Genomic DNA, 17,990 nt, shown 5'->3' with positions numbered 1-17,990 from the left:
GTGATACGTCCTGCAGGGAGTTCATATAGCCAATCCTTGGCTCTATCAGCTAGAGAGAATGGAAATGCTCTCATCTTAAGAAGGTTCTCATCTGCCCCTTGTGGTTGCATGTTTGCACAAACAGATTGAAATTCTCGAACATGCTTGTTAGCGTCCTCCATATTAAGTCCATGGAAGATAGGGAGCTTGTGCAACAAACCACTCTTTAGCTCAAACTCTGCTTGTCTTCCAGCTGCAGGGGGAGGGTATACTATGCCTGTAGGGGGTCCTCCTTCAACAGTTGCAGTGGAAAGTTCCCTAATAGATGCCATTCTCTCTTCTTCGACTTCTTCAGGTGGTGGTGAAGGTGGTGGTGTAGAGTTGGACGAAATCACAGGTGAAGGTGAACGTGAAGGAGGAGATGGACTTGGTGTAGGTGATGTAGACTCCTCAGAACAGTAGGTCCTCTTCCCTTGTTCGTTAAAGATATACCCTCTGTGTGTCGAAGGGGAAGGGCTTGTCTGCTCAAGAAGTGAAGGACCCTTCAAGCGAGCGAGCCTTGCTTCAATTTCCTTTAGTGTAGAGGATCTAAAAGGCTCGGTCATTCATAGGAATCCTGAACATCATCAAAATTCAAAGAAGTTAGCAAAGTATAAAGTGAGTTAATTACAAATTAGTGATTTATACATCAACCTTACTATTCACGAGTCACTATTCACAAGTTACTATTCACGACTTTACTATTTATGATTTATACAAGTATAAAGAGAAGTACAACTTACAAACTATCCACAATCTTTTCACAAATAAACCACGTAAGAAGTTTATACAAATATAAAATGTACAAAACAACACAATTTACAAGTGGAGGTTATGTTCAAGTATCTTATTATCTTTACAAAATAAAGTTAATATCTCAATTGATTACAAGTTGTAAGTCGAGCCCAATAGAAACCACTACTATTGGTGAGATACGATCTAGGGATAGTCGCCTAGACATAAGTCACTTCCCTTTGTTTCAGAAGGCTAGATGGCCAGATTAAGAGGTAAGTGAGAGGGAGGACTCATTTTGGTGACACTACGGAGGCTACTCCCTCATTGAGGTTTAGGCCCCTATTGGCTACTCCCACATTGTGGTTTACGCACGGTCTATAGTATCTCTGAGATCCAATTTGAACCCATCACCCAGGGTCTCAACCTAAGACACCACCTATATGCCCCTTACTCAGCTTGAAAAGAACTCATGTGTTAGACAGTTCTCCAAATGTTAATAAAAGCCGCCCTCAACTCCAAAAGACCTTAGAAAGGCACTAATGAAGGGTTAAGGCCAATATTAACAAAAGGGCCCTTATCTACTCATACGAATTTACACACTTATAATAAATCAAGAATTTAACAATATTTATAATTAATTCTTTACATTTCCTTTGTTTAACAAGATTAGACACCATTTACACAAAACTTTCACACAAACAAACAAAACGTCACTATTCACATCTAATTATCTTCTTTTTTTTTTTTTTTTTTTTTTTTTTTTTTTTTTTCACGAAATTAAGTAAAATTACTTCTATTCTTTCCTTTTCTTTACAATTATTTTCAACACTTAGGTACGGGAACAGGGAGTCTCGATGTGCAATGGGGCTGAAACAGCTTCCCTTTTCAAGACTATGTTTAATCCAATATACCTTAGGTGCATCACAACATTTTCTTTTGTTATAAATACCATTGATTTCGAATTAAATTCCAAGCGGTAAATCAAGTGGACGTGCGGCCCAAGTATAATCGTCAAGACACTAAGTCTCTCCTACATCCTTTGGGCAACCTTACTGAAATGGCCAGGTAGGGGAGGGCGACCACGAGAGGTAGAATCCATTTTGGCATGAGCTACTTCCACATTGTGGTTTAGGCTCATTTGCACGCACTTCTGGATTCAAGAACCAGTCATGAGCGTTGTCCCCTTCCTAGACACCATCCCACATAGGCTATACTTACTTGGATATAAAAGGTCCTAAGTGTGAAGACAGTTCAATGAATGTTAATAAAGGCCGCCCTCAACCTTAAGGGACCTGGACTAGGTACCAATAAGGGGTTTAGGCCAATATTAATAAACACGACTTCACCTATTCCTTCTTTAATTTACAACTCACAATTAAAATTCGTATTCAACAATATAAATAATCAACCTAAGTAATTAATCTACTAATTTTCGACAATTATCAACAAAATAATTAACAAGTAATTTTTTTTTTTTTTCGGTCACAATATAAACAAAACACATATTATTCACAATATGACAAATGATTTTTCAATCCCCGGCAACGGCGCCAAAAATTGATGTCGCTTTTATCGAGCGACCAATTTAACCCTGAAATGTCATTAGTAGTATAAAGTAAATAGGGATCGTTCTATTCCGGGGATTGAGGGTACACCTGTCATTATCAAACAATTAAACAATTAAAATTAAAACAAAGTATAATATTTACAAAAATAAAACAAAATATATACATATTTACGAAAAAGGGGGGATTTTTGATTTTGGTTTTCTATTTTCGAAAATAAAAGCTAACTAAATAATTAAAAACGCAAAAACATAAAAATATAAATGGAATGTAAGAACAAAGATCAAAGTCGAAACTCATGATTAAAATTGATTCAAGTTCATCATTGTTCATCATAGTCATGCAAGAGGAGTTGATCATGTGAAACGTTCAAAAGCAAACAATTTCCCATATTTTACTTTCAATGCTAATTAACCTAAGTGAAAGCACCTAGATTAATTCTATCAAACATGCAATCAAGCCCTAGAAAGCTAGTCAATCATGTCATGTTTAACGCAATAAACACCTAGAAAGGCTATCAACTCAAATGTGCAACTTAGTATGAAAAAGTCCACCTAATTGCAATCTTCTTTGATTAAATTCGGTTTTTGTACAAAACCTTTACTACTTATCGATTCAAGAACACAAAACCAAAAAGTTGATTCATGTTCTCAAATTCGTAGCAACATTCATATAAAAACCCTAAATGTTTCGAACCATTCAAGATAAACATACAAAAGATTTCTATCATGCAAATTTAATCAAACACTCACACAAAAGCAACCATAAATCGCAATATATGAATCTGAAAATTAACAATTCATCATAAAATTTCAGAAAACAATACTTGTTCATACATATGTGTCAACTAAGGCAAAACCAACGAAAATACAAAGCAAAGGTACAAGGAGAATCGGATTACACCGTGATGAAGATGAGATGAATGAAGTGATGATGTGGTCTCTTGAATTTCGAAAGCAATCTTCAAGGTGGAGGGTGGATGGTGTGCACGGCTTGTCTTCTTCTTCCTTGGCCTTGCTTGCACTTCGTGGTTGCCCTAGAGGATGGAGAAGAACACGGCTAGGCTAGAGAGATTTCTGAATTATTTTCTCAAAGTATAAACGCAAAAGTGTGGAAAATTCGGAACCCTTGACGTTGAGAGAAGAGAGGAATATATAGGGGACGGCTTCTAGGTCTTCAATCCGTCCACAACCCTAGCAAAGCTCACGGCAATCTCTTGCTTCCTCCACATAATTTTCTCCAATGATTTCGTGCCACATAAGCCCTATGAGGTGGTGCAACCAATCACAAAATTCCAATATAAATTCCCTAAATAATCTTGCCGAAATATATATAGATATTTTCTGATTTCCTTCACCAATTTCGGCAACAATATACTTAGAGAATAAAGGGGGACGAACCTAGACTCCTTTGAGAGCTTTTTGTGTTCAACACATATTCTCTTTCCTTTAAAAGCTCCCTAAGAAATCTCCACGAAATCTCTTTATTTTTTTCTGATTTTTCCTCACGGCAAAACCCTTGTTTTTCTCTTCATTATCTTTTGCCGAATTCCCTAGGGTTTGCACGGCATCCCCTTGTTTTCCTCTTGGCTTGGACGGCTAGGTCTTCTAGGGTTTTATCTCTTGATTTATTTCCATAAAAATAACCCTAGAAAATCTCCATAGAAAATCTTCTTTATTTTCTGATTTTTGGACGCCTCTTCCTTGTTTCTCTCATGCAATTTCACGGCAAACATATCTTTAGGGCTAGGGTTTGCGTCACAAACCCTAGTGTCATGGGCTTTGATGGGCCATTATCCAATTTGCCGAAAATCCAAGGAGTTCTTGGGCCTCGTTGCTTCATCTTCAAGCCTTCTCATTTTCCAACGCAAAACACATTATTTTTCCATTTCTTTTTCATGGTTGCGTTGGAAACTTGCTAGGGAAACCTTCCTCCATTTCGTAGGATTTCCTGGTTGGACTAGGAAAGCTTGTTTCTTCATTTCTGCTCAAATGTGTGGGCCATTTTCTCTCATGTTCGTTCGTCTTGATGTTCGCAAGCTCCTCTTTCCATTCGTGCGTTCATTTCCACTTTCTAGCTCGGAGGTCCTGAAAATAGAAACTATACTTAAAATAGAAACTTTCTAAAAAATGAAAATAGAAACTTACTAAAAATGAAAAATAGAAACTTTCCAGAAATGAGAAATGAAAAATGAGAAATGAGAAATGAGAAATGAAAAATGAAGACAAAAATGGAAACTTTCTACAATAAGGAACTTTCCCAATCAAAGAATGGAAACTTTCCCAAACAGGGATTTTTCAAGGAAATGGCGCAGAAAAGTGTAGGGAAATGCAGTTAAAACGTCGCATTAAAATGCTCCTATCAGTGACCAGTGACTAATCTCTGGGGCACTAGCTCATTCTCCTCGTTCTTCACCACTGTCACCCCAGACTTCTTGGGCACCACTTGCACAGGAGAGACCCACTTACTATCAGAAATGGGGTAGATCACCCCACAATCTAGCAACTTGATCACCTCGTCTTGAACCACCTTCATCATGGGCGGATGTAGACGTCTTTGGGCTTCTCTTGTGGGCTTGGCGCCATCTTCTAATAGGATCCGGTGGACACACGTGGTTGGGCTGATCCCCTTGATATCTGCCAGAGTCCACCCAATGGCAGTCTTGTGCTTCTTCAACACGTCCACCAACTTTCTTTCTTGCTCTACCTCCAGCGTTGATGATATGATCACTGGGAGGGTCTCATTTTCTCCTAGGTACGCGTATTTCAAATGCTCAGGGAGTACCTTCAATTCCAACTTGGGGGCCTGAACAATAGAGGGTAGCATTTTATTAGTAGAAACCGGAATTGACAAATAGGAAATTGACCTCTTTATAGGTTGAGCCTCCAGTGAGGCCACAGTCTTGATCACTCTAGGCTCCTCAACATCCCACTCAACCTTGGGGATAGGTTCCCCATTTTCATCATATCCGACCCCCTCCTCTAGGGTCAGAGCCAATTCATCCTCAACCATTGCTTCAGAGAAAACCTGCGCGAGTGAATCAACTACATCAATAGCAAAGCAAGGTTTCAAATCAGAAACAGGGTACCTCATGGCTTCAAGAATGTTGAAGCGTATAACATCACCATCAAACTCCATGGTGAGAGTCCCTTTGTACACGTCGATTTTAGTTCTTGCAGTCCTCATAAAGGGACGCCCTAAAAGTAATGGAGTGGTATTTAGGGGCGATTCCTCCATGTCCAATACGTAGAAATCCGCAGGGAATATCAGATGGTTTACCTGCACAAGAACATCCTCAACATACCCTTGAGGGTATTTGTTAGACCTATCAGCAAGTTGAATGACAACATTATCCCTCTTAAGAGGGCCTAGACCTAAGGACACATACAAATTATAAGGCATAACATTTATGGATGCCCCTAAGTCTAACATCACATTTTCAAACCTGGTGTCACCAATGATACAGGGAACAGAAAAACTCCCTGGGTCCTTCAACTTTGGGGGTAGCTTCCTCTGGATAACGGCTGATACCGTTTCGCTCATTTTCACCACCTCCTTCTCTCTTGTCTGCCTCCTTGTGGTGCATAGCTCCTTCAAGAACTTGGCGTATTTAGGCACCTGTTTGATGCACTCAATCAAGGGCATGTTCACTTGAACCTTCTTGAAGATTTCCAAGATCTCTTGATCAGATTTATCTTTCTTCGTCTTGGCAAACCTGCTTGGGAAAGGTATAGAAACAACTGGGTTAGTCTTAACTAAACCACTAGAGTTAGGAATTGTACCTTCGGGTGCCTCAGCTTGGGGCAAGTCAACTTCCACCCTTGTTGTAGCTGGGTCCTTCTCAACATCCTTCTTAGACACCTCCACAACGTCTTCTTCTTCATTATGGGCCGCTTGGGCCTTCTTGTGGGCTTTGGGAGGGTCAACTAGTACGCGCCCACTCCTAGTGATGATGGCTTGGGCGTGCTCATTCCTTGGGTTAGGCACTGTGTTGCTTGGAAGTTTCCCTGTTTCAGCAATCCGGCCCATGAAATCCACCACTTGGCCCATTTGATTCTTGAGCTCTGCAATATCCTTTGAATGGGTTGCCTGTCCTACAACCAAAGCTTGAGTAGCCGTGTTAAGTTGTTGTTGACCCGCAGCAAGGGACTTCAACAGTTCATCATAATTAGGGGCATTCAAAGTATTAGAAACAGGAGGTGGAGGGACAGAATTGGGAATACCAAAAGCTTGAGGTACCTGAGGCCTCAAAAACAAACCTGGTGGGCGCTGAGAATTCTGACCTGGGCCTTGAGGTGGTCGCAAGGTGTTATCATTGTTGGCCCAACGAAAGTTGGGGTGGTCTCTGAGCCCCGGATTGTAAGTATTTGAGTAAGGGTTGTACCTCGGGCCTCCTTGACCTCCTTGATACCCTAGGGCGTTAACAGATTCCCATTCTTCTGGAGAGGCAAGTTGGGGACATTTATCTGTGGGGTGCCCTTGAGTCGAGCACATCCCACACACTTGAGCCATTGCTCCTCCTCCATTAACGTTTAAGACTTGAGACAGCAAAGTAGACATCTTGTTGACCTTGTCTTCAAGAGCAGAGTTAGTGGACACCTCATGTACCCTCCGTTGAGAGGCAAGTACCCCCTCATATTGTTGATAGTTTAGCGCACGATTAGTAAGTAGCACCTTGGCATCAGCAGGTGTCTTATCCATAAAGGATCCTCCAGCAGCAGCATCTAACAGACCACGCTCATTAGCGGTGAGTCCTTCATAAAAATAGGTAAGGAGGGACCCCTCACTCATCCCATGGTTAGGGCATGATGCTACAAGGCTCTTAAATCTATCCCAATAATTGCAGAAATTCTCCTCATGTCCTTGCGTGATTCCACTAATCTGCTTCCTCAAAACAGTGACCTTTGAGGCAGGAAAGTACTTCGTAAGGAACTCGCCCTTCATCCTATCCCAAGTGTTGATAGTCCCAGCAGGCAGCTCAAATAGCCAAGTCTTGGCCTTGTCCTCCAAAGTAAAGGGGAATGCCTTCATCTTCAAGATATTGATATCAGCTCCTTTAGGGCACATACTCCCACAGACAAACTCGAACTCCTTGAGATGCTTGTTGGTGTCTTCACTACTCATCCCATGAAACTTGGGTAGGTGATGCAGAAACCCACTCTTTAACTCAAAATCATCATTAAGCCCCTCTCCTGGTTCTGGATAGGCAATGCATAAGGGCGCAGCACCCCCACCTGTAGGATTAGACAGTTGCCTAATAGTCTCAGCCATTGGTGCCTGTACTTGCTCAACACGGGTGTGCTCTTCCTTTTCTGTATCTGCAACGTCCTCTTCAGTGACCTCCTCTTCTTCCTCTTCAAAGACTTGTTCTTCTCCTTCTTCAGAATGGTCAGGTTTGTTGATCTCCTCGGTTGATCTAGTTGAGGAGTTATAACCTGAATAGCTAGAGTCTTGAGAATCCCTCCTTTCTAGAGGAGGGCGGTCTGAAAAAGTGAGTTCTGCCCTTTGCCTAGCACGTTCCAATTTTTCAAAGAGCTCCTTAGTCTTATCAGAGACAGTGGACATTCATGGACCTTTAAGACCAAATCAAGTGTTAGTAACATATACAAGGTTCGAAATACAAACATTATGTCTTTCCTACTTTCTAAGTTACTTTTACATTTACATACTTAGGTACTGGAACAGAGGACCTCGTTTGTGCAATGGGACTATAGAACAGCTACCCTCGACAAAGTCATGTTTAATCCAATATACCTTAAGCAGGTCACACATCATTTTTTTTTTTTAATTTTTTTTTTTTTATTATAAACATAGTTAATATCTCAATTGATTCCAAGTTGTAAGTCGAGCCCAATAGAAACCACTACTATTGGTGAGATACGATATAGAGATAGTCGCCCAGACATAAGTCTCTTTCCTTTGTTTCAGAAGGCAGAATGGCCAGATTAAGAGGTAAGTGAGAGGGAGGACTCATTTTAGTGATACTACGGAGGCTACTCCCTCATTGAGGTTTAGGCCCCTATCGGCTACTCCCACATAGTGGTTTACGCTCATTCTATAGTATCTCTGAGATCCAATTGAACCCATCACCCAGGGTCTCAACCTTAGACACCATCCGTATGCCCCTTACTCAGCTAGGAAATTAACTTATGTGTTAGACCGTTCTCCAAGTGTTAATAAAGGCCGCCCTCAACCTCAAGAGACCTGAGCAAGGTACTAATGAAGGGTTTAGGCCAATATTAACAAAAGGGCCCTTGTCTACTCATACGATTTTACACACTTACAACAATTAAGTATTTAGCAAAATTCACAACCTAAGTATATTAATCTAAGTAACACATACAATTTACAACATGCTAAAAAAAAAACTTCTACAAATTGTACAACAATGATAAAACACATGCTTAATTTCGTAACACTCATAAAATTGAAACTAAATCACAATTAAAGCTTGGCCTAACCAAAATAGCAATTTGTCACCATTCCACAAGTGTAGTACAAATATTAGCATGCATTCTATATACAACAAAATCGATGACACTTTAAGTGCAAGGGATTTTAACAATCCCCGGCAACGGCGCCAAAAATTGATGCGGCTAAAATAGCCTCACAATTTAACCCTGCAAAATGTAGTTGTCAGTATAGGATAAGCAGGGATCGTTCAGTCCGGGGATTGTAGGGTACACCTACACAAAAAGGTCAATTAACAAATAAAAGAATAAAATGGGGGGTTTTGAAATTTGGTTCCTGATAGGAGCACAATGTGCGACGATATTAATGAGTATATGCTCCATTTTAGCCTGTTTCTCCCTTAAGTTTAGTGTTTTGAGTCATTGAGTCGTTTTTAGAGTTTTGTTGAGTGTTTGGAGTGAAATAGGCGGAAAAAGTAAAATTCATGAAAAATCCTAGCTGGATCAGGATTCCTAACTGTCAACTGTTTTTGCGGTCTTTACATTTTATTTTCTCTAGAAAATTCTGATATTCTCCTGCTTGTTGTAGGAAACATTGCCTGGTTGAACTCTTGGAAACAGCAATGATGGAGTCATAAAATAAAGCATTAAGATATTTGACCAAGCAATGAAGAAGGGGAATAAAGGAGAAAGATGTTTTCAGTTGGGGAATAAAGGAGAAAGATGTTTTCAGTTGAAGAATAAAAGAGAAAGATGTTTCAACTGAAAAATAAATAAGAAAAAGATGTTTCAGCTTGGAAATTAAAGGAATTGCCCCATTATGAGAGGAGTTAAGGCCTTAAAGGAGAAAGATGTTTCAGCTGGAAAATTAAAGGAAATACGGTGCAATCTCATCCGTCCAATGATGAAGGGTATGATCGACAAAAGCCAACCAATGCTCCCCTATAAATAGACAACGTCCAGAACTGAATTTGCATCACTTCCCAGCCAAGATCATTCCAAGACTACCCAATTCACTCCTCAAACCTCCATATCCTACAAGACCGTGACCACATCCATCCATCAATCTACAAAGCTCTAAGGCGCTGAGTCAAGGACGCTCCACCACCATAGCAGAGACAAGTTCATCACCTTGTTGCTAAGCCGCTGAGGAAAGCTTCAAAGTGTAACTATGACTCTACTTATAATTTTTGTTTCGGTTTTGTGTGTTTCAATTTGTGAGTTGTGTAATTGGAGACATGGAATTTTCAGAATATTTTTATTAATATTTTTGAGATTTTCAGTTTATTATTGAGTTAATTTCGAGAATTCTTTTATGATGCATGTTACAATCTTGTGCCCTTTTACGTGTTTAGGTAATTTTCAGAGTTAGGTTAATAAGTTTGCATGCTAGAATAACGGTGAGAGTTCTTGTGTGTTTGCTTAATTTGCCAAGAGTAATTGTTATTTGTTAAGACGCTGAGTTAAACAAGTAGCAATTAGTTCTAACGGGTGGTAAAAATCATGCTTTAATGATTAAATGATTCTGGAAATTACGTGTTAAATTCTATGTGTAATGGTTAATTTGCACGTGTGAGTTGATTCGAGGGTTAGATAATACTACTAGTTAAGAGAATTACGCTGAGTGTTTTCGAAAATTAGTAGTATTAGGCTTGGTAAGGACTTTTCCGATCCATGCCTACATTAGAATGAATCAGATAAGTGGATTGATCCGCTGAGGCTTTTCATTTGAGCTCTTATCTAGGCATTAAAGATGGGCATATTTTTGTAGCATGTTGAAATGGATTTTCTGTTTTTACACTTAGTAATTTCCAAGTGGTATTGGTCTAGGTTAGGGAAGTCGATCATTGTATATAGTTTTATTTGTTTTGTTTTTATTTTAAGTAGATTAGGAACCAAATTTGAAAACCCCCCATTTTATTCTTTTATTTGTTAATTGACCTTTTTGTGTAGGTGTACCCTACAATCCCCGGACTGAACGATCCCTGCTTATCCTATACTGACAACTACATTTTGCAGGGTTAAATTGTGAGGCTATTTCAGCCGCATCAGTTCCTAATCTACTTAAAATAAAAACGAAACAAATAAAACTATATACAATGATCGACTTCCCTAACCTAGACCAATACCACTCGGAAATTACTAAGTGTAAAAACAGAAAATTCATTTCAACATGATACAAAAATGTGCCCATCTTAAATGCCTAGATAAGAGCCTAAATGAAAAGCCTCAGCGGATCAATCCACTTATCTGATTCATTCTAATGTAGGCTTGGATCGGAAAAGTCCTTACCAAGCCTAATACTACTAATTTTTGAAAACACTCAGCGTAATTCTCTTAACTAGTAGTATTATCTAACCCTCGAATCAACTCACACGTGCAAATTAACCATTACACATAGAATTTAACACGTAATTTCCAGAATCGTTTAACCATTGAACATAGTTTTTACCACTTTTTAGAACTAATTGCTACTTGTTTAACTCAGCGCCTTAACAAATAACAATTACTCTTGGCAAATTAAGAAAACACACAAGAACTCTCACCGTTATTCTAGCATGCAAACTTATTAACCTAACTTTGGAAATTACCTAAACACGTAAAAGGGCACAAGATTGTAACATGCATCATAAAAGAATTCTCGAAATTAACTCAATAATAAACTGAAAATCTCAAAAATATTAATAAAAATATTCTGAAAAATTCATGTCTCCAATTACACAACTCATGAATCCAAACACACAAAACCGAAACAAAAATTATAAGTAGAGTCATAGTTACACTTTGAAGCTTTCCTCAGCGGCTTAGCAACAAGGTGATGAACTTGTCTCTACTATGTTGGTGGAGCGTCCTTGACTCAGCGCCTTAGAGCTTTGTAGATTGATGGATGGATGGTGGTCACGGTCTTGTAAGATATGGAGGTTTGAGGAGTGAATTGGGTAGTCTTGGAATGATCTTGGCTGGGAAGTGATGCAAATTCAGTTCTGGACGTTGCCTATTTATAGGGGAGCATTGGTTGGCTTTCCCAACTGAAACGTCTTCTTTATGGCCTTAACTCCTCTCATAATGGGGCAATTCCTTTAATTTCCAAGCTGAAACATCTTTCTCTTATTTATTTTTCCAGCTGAAACATCTTTTTCTTTTATTCCTCAACTGAAAACGTCTTTTCTCCTTTATTCCCCAACTGAAAACGTCTTTCTCTTATTTATTTTCCAGCTGAAACATCTTTTTCTTTTATTCCTCAACTGAAAACATCTTTTCTCCTTTATTTCCCTTCTTCATTGCTTGGTCAAATATCTTAATGCTTTATTTTATGACTCCATCATTGCTGTTTCCAAGAGTTCAACCAGGCAACGTTTCCTACAACAAGCAGGAGAATATCAGAATTTTCTAGAGAAAATAAAGGGAAATTAAAATGTAAAGACCGCAAAAATAGTTGACAGTTAGGAATCCTGATCCAGCTAGGATTTTTCATGAATTTTACTTTTTCCGCCTATTTCACTCCAAACACTCAACAAGACTTTCAAAATGACTTAATGACTCAAAACACTAAACTAAGGGAGAAATAAGGCTAAAATGAGGCACATAATTAATAATATCGTCACACTTTTTGCTCCTATCAACTACCCCACACTTAGCTTTTGCTAGTCCCTTAGCAAAACAAAAATACAAAACAAAACAACGACTCAACAAAAAAAACAAGTAAATGACTCTACTTCCCCTAACTGTTGTCTCAGAGACTCCAAACTCATGGCTTTCACGTTAAACACTTAATCAAAATTGCATAGATAATTCCATGGTTAATAAACCTGTGACATTCATATGACTAAGCAAGATATGGAGAACTTAAGTTATACAGTGAATGATAGCATGTTTCGAACAAGTCCAATCCAAACTCACAGGGCATACTCTCGATTTTTCTCTCAGAAATGGCTATGCTTAAAAGCTTCACTCTCAAGTATATGCAAGAGAATAAATTGTAAGGCAACAAACAGCTTGCATATTTCATCAATAAATGCATTTTAGTGAAGAATTATTAAAGACCTCATGAAATGACTAAGTGCACAAATGGACCTAAACCATAAGCTCGACTGCGTACCTGACTCCACTAACCAAAGACAGCCCATCTCAAGGATCAAGTCAGCACTTAAAACAGGTTGTAATGGGGCTAAGCTAGGGTTTTCGAAATGAAGATTAAGGATACAAAAATCCTAAGGACCTAGCAGAGCATATAAGGACCACCTTATATCACCATTTTTGTGGGCCAATTATCATTGTTTTGGGCCCAACCTTCACTCTAACCAACATGGGAATGGACAAAGGCATAATTTTCAACTTTGAGCCTTCTACAAATTTGAAAGTCCAAAACCACACTTCAACAATTTCCCAAGAGTTTTCTTTTCAATTTTTCTTCTATTTTGCCGCTTTTCTTTCTTTCTTTTTCATTTTCATTTTCTTTCATTTTTTTTTTTACGGCAAATTTTTTTTTTTTCTCTTCTTTTTTTCTTGGATTTTCCCCACCCCACACTTGTCTTTCATCGTCACCCCTACATACTATGTCATGCTCTACTAAGTCCCTAAGACAAGGGTAGAGATATCCTGTACTAAGCTCATGGTAGGGTAGTGAGGGTGATGAAACAAAGGTTTTCAACGTAGGCTCAAAGGGGTTCATTCTAAGGAGTCCCACGACGGGCACAGTTGGGGACACATGCTTGTTTGGCTATGGTGGTTACCCTAATGCCTTCTATCCTATCCAGGATCAGTGCATATTATGGCATACAAGTTTTGACAGTCACAACAGCCGAGTTCTAGTACTCTGTAGTCCATTAAAATCTATGGCACATGATCATTGGATTTTCAAAGAATGATGAGGTTTTGCAAATACAGCCACGAAATTCTAGAATTATCAGTTAAGCACTCAAAAAGAAAGTATTTTAGCTCAATAACTCACTTTGGGTCAAATGAATCAGACTTAATCCTAGCATGCTTAATGAACCAAGTTACAATCCTATCTCAAATCTTCATACAAGCATCACAATGTCGATTAACCACAGAATTCAATTAAGTCCTATTTCGATTGTGAAAACCTTCAGCCATGAATTCAGAGACATGTTCATCCTAGACGTTAGGGGCATCCTAAGACTCAAACACTCAAAAAGACTATAAAACTAACTTTTTTGTTTTTTTTGTTTTTTTTTTTTTAAACCGAAAAAAATTCTGAAATAAAGGTGTAAACCCACCCCACACTTAGAATCTACATTGTCCTCAATGTAGGCAAAAAATATGGTATATAGACCCTAAATATGGGGGGCTACGAAAATAAGAGAAGGGTAAAATAAACAAACAAATAAAGACACAAGTACAATTCAACCGAAGCAAGTGAAGGGATAGAAATTTCAAACTCTCGTTGATGGCTCCTCCACAGCTTCGATTGAAATGGGTTGCCTCCCATGTAGCGCTTAATATTTATAGTCCTTCAGCCTGGACTCTTCTCCTTGTTCACACGTCATGGGGTGCCTCCTGGAGGGGTATCTCTTCCAATGTGTGCCCCACCAAGGACTCATAGTAGGGCTTGAGACGATGCCCATTTACCTTGAACTCCTTCCCCGTCTTCTCACTCTTGATCTCTACAGCACCATGAGTAAACACATTTGTAACTATAAATGGACCAACCCAACGAGAACGAAGTTTACCCGGGAATAGCTTAAGTCTGGAATGGAATAACAGAACTTTCTGGCCCACTTGGAAGCTTTTTCCGCGAATCATTTTGTCATGGTAGGCCTTTGTCTTCTCCTTGTAGATCCATGAAGCATCGTAGGCCTCATTCCTTATCTCCTCAAGCTCATTTAGCTGTAGCTTCCTATGTAGGCCCGCTTCATCATAATCCATGTTGAACTTCTGGACAGCCCACCAAGCCTTGTGCTCTAGCTCCACTGGAAGGTGGCATGCCTTTCCGTAGGCCAACCTAAAGGGAGACATCCCAATAGGCGTCTTGTAGGCCGTTCTGTAGGCCCACAACGCATCATCCAATCTCTGGCTCCAATCCTTCCTTGTCGGGCCCACAGTCTTCTCAAGTATCCTCTTGATCTCCCTGTTGGATACCTCTGCTTGGCCACTGGTCTGAGGGTGGTAGGGCGTGGACACCTTATGGGTTACCCCATACTTCTTCAGCAAAGCCTCGATTGTACGGTTACAAAAGTGAGAACCTCCATCACTGATTAGCACACGTGGCACTCCAAACCTGGAAAATATGTTAGTTTTCAAGAAACCTGCAACCACTTTTGAATCGTTAGTCCTGGTGGCTTTTGCTTCCACCCACTTTGATACATAGTCCACAGCCAATAGTATATATAAACAACCATTAGACGAGGGAAATGGGCCCATAAAGTCAATGCCCCAAACATCAAAAATTTCTACATTTATTATTGGGCTCATGGGCATTTGATCTTTTGGGCCAAGATTACCAGTCCGTTGGCACCTATCACAAGAAATACAAAACAAGTTTGCATCCTTGAAGATAGTGGGCCAATAAAATCCACAATCTAAGACCTTCAAGGCTGTTCTACGAGGCCCAAAGTGGCCTCCACAAGCCTCACTATGGCAAAATGATAGAATTGACCTATGCTCAGACTCTGGGACACATCTCCTAATGACTTGGTCACTACAATGTTTCCATAAATAGGGCTCATCCCAAATAAAGTGCCTAGCCATTTTCTTCAATTTATCCTTACTAGCTTTGGAAAGTGTGTCAGGAAATGTCCTAGTGACTAAATAGTTAACTATATCCGCATACCAGGGCACACTAACCTCTATCCCAAAGAGCTGCTCATCTGGGAAAGTTTCCTGTAGGGGCTGGACGTCCTCCTCGTATACTATCCTGCTCAAATGGTCCGCCACCACATTCTCGCTGCCCTTCTTGTCCTTGATCTCTAAGTCAAATTCCTGAAGCAACAGGATCCATCGAATTAATCTGGGCTTGGCCTCCTTCTTGATCATCAGATATCTCAAGGCTGCATGGTCAGAGTAAACAATTACTTTAGAGTGCAATAAATAAGAACGAAACTTATCTAAAGCAAAGACTACAGCCAAGAGTTCTTTTTCAGTGGTGGAGTAGTTGAGCTGGGCGTCGTTGAGGGTCCGAGAAGCATAGTAAATAGCATAGGGCTTTTTATCCTTCCTCTGGCCCAACACAGCTCCAACAGCATAGTCTGATGCATCACACATAAGCTCGAAGGGTAGACTCCAATCCGGAGGGCATATGATGGGGGCCGTGGTCAACAACTCCTTGAGCTTTTCAAACGCCTTCTTGCAATCCTCATTGAATGATAGGTGCATTTTAATGCGACATTTTAACTGTTATTTCCCTATATTTTCTGCGTTATTTCCTTAATAAAACTCTGTTTAGGAAAGTTTCCATTCTTCGAATGGGAAAGTTCCTAATTGTAGAAAGTTTCCGTTTTATAGTTTCTATTTTCCATTTTTAGAAAGTTTCCATTTCATTTTTTTAGAAAGTTTCCATTTTAGTTTAAGAAAGTTTCCATTTCTTATTTTAGAAAGCTTCTATTTTCAGGTTTTTGGAATAAATAAGCTGAATTGAGTTCATAAATGGAACGACAAGTTTCATGAAGATGACATGGCAAGGAGGGATTCAAGGAAGTGTTTTTAAAAAAGGAAAATACATTTTCCTTGGGAATTAAATTTGCCGTGTAATACTTAAGGAAAAACAAGGTGACAACGTGGGAATTGAAGATGATTGATTGAGGATTTCAAGGAGAGATTTTCTTAGGAGACTTTTATGGAAAGAAATATTATTTGAGGAATAATTTGGTGTGATTGCCAACGTGAAAATCAGAAATAATCAAGGAGATGACGCCAAGAGAGATTCAAGGGAGATATTTATGGAAGGAAAATATGTGTGCACCAAGGAAAAGCTAAAAAGGCGTCTAGATTCATCCCTAAATTCCCTAAAGGAATGTTGGCCGAAATTCATGAAGAAAATCAGAATAATTTCAAGGAAATTCGGCAATTAAATATTAGGGAGGTATTTTAGAGAATTATGATTGGTTGGAACACATCACAAGGCTTACTTGGCATTCTATGATTGGTTGGACCACATCACAAGCTTACTTGGCGAATTATCATTGGTTGAAGCTATGTGGAAAATTCTGATTGCTTTTTGAACCCTAGCCATGCTCCTATATAAAACTCCCCCTTTCTCAACGTCAAAAGTTCCTCTCCCCCATACAATTTACACTTTAGAAAAAAATCAGAAAATCTTCTTAGCATAGCCGTGAGTTTCTCCATCCTCTAGTCATCTCCACGAGTTCAAGCAAGGCCAAGGGAGAAGAAGCATAGCCGTGAGCATCCATCATCCATCTCCAACCTTGAAGCTTGCTTTCGAGATTCAAGAGACCACCACATCAATCGTTCATCACCATCCCCATCTCACGGTGTAATCTGATTCTCCTTTGTAACCTTTGCTTTGAATTTCGTTGGTTATGAACTAGTTGACATATGTGTTTGAACAAATATTAATTTCTGGAATTTTTATGATTAATTGAGAATTTTCAGATTCATATTATTGCGATTCGAGAGTTGCTTATGTGGGTTTGTTTAATTAAATTTGCGTTATAGATGACTTTTGTATTTTAATCTTATGTGGTTGCAAACACTTAGGGTTTCGATATAATTGGTGCTAGGTTTAAGAACATGAAATCGACTTTTCGTTTTGTGTAAACTTGAATCAAAGTAGTAAAGGTTTTGTGCAAAGACCGAATTTAATTAACGAGGATTGCAATTAGGTGGACTTTTCCATACTAAGTTGTACACTTGGGTTGATAGCCTTTCCCTATGTGTAATGCGTTAAACATGACATGATTGACTAGCTTTCTAGGGTTTGATTGCATGTTTGATAGGATTAATCTAGGTGCTTTCGCTTAGGTTAATTAGCATTGAAAAGTAAAAAATGGGAATTCATTTGCTTTCGAATGTTTCACATGATCAACTCCTTTCTCATGACTTAGATGAACAATATTAGGGTTTGAATCGATTTCAATCAAAAGTTTCGGTTTTGATCTTTGTTTTCTCATTCCATCTTTGTATTTATGTTTTTGCATTTTAATTCTTTTGTTTACTTAATTTATTTTCGAAAACCCAAAAACAAAATCTCCCCCCTTTTCGTAAATAATGTTTATACTTGTGAATATCTTTGTAAATATTATACGTTGTTTTAATTTTAATTGTTTGTTTGTCCTACATTGAC

This window comes from Rosa chinensis, chromosome 7 (assembly GCF_002994745.2).
Source record: "Rosa chinensis cultivar Old Blush chromosome 7, RchiOBHm-V2, whole genome shotgun sequence".
NCBI classification, from domain to species: Eukaryota; Viridiplantae; Streptophyta; class Magnoliopsida; order Rosales; family Rosaceae; genus Rosa; species Rosa chinensis.
The sequence above is the reverse complement of the archived record's forward strand: the minus strand, read 5'-3'. Positions refer to the sequence as shown.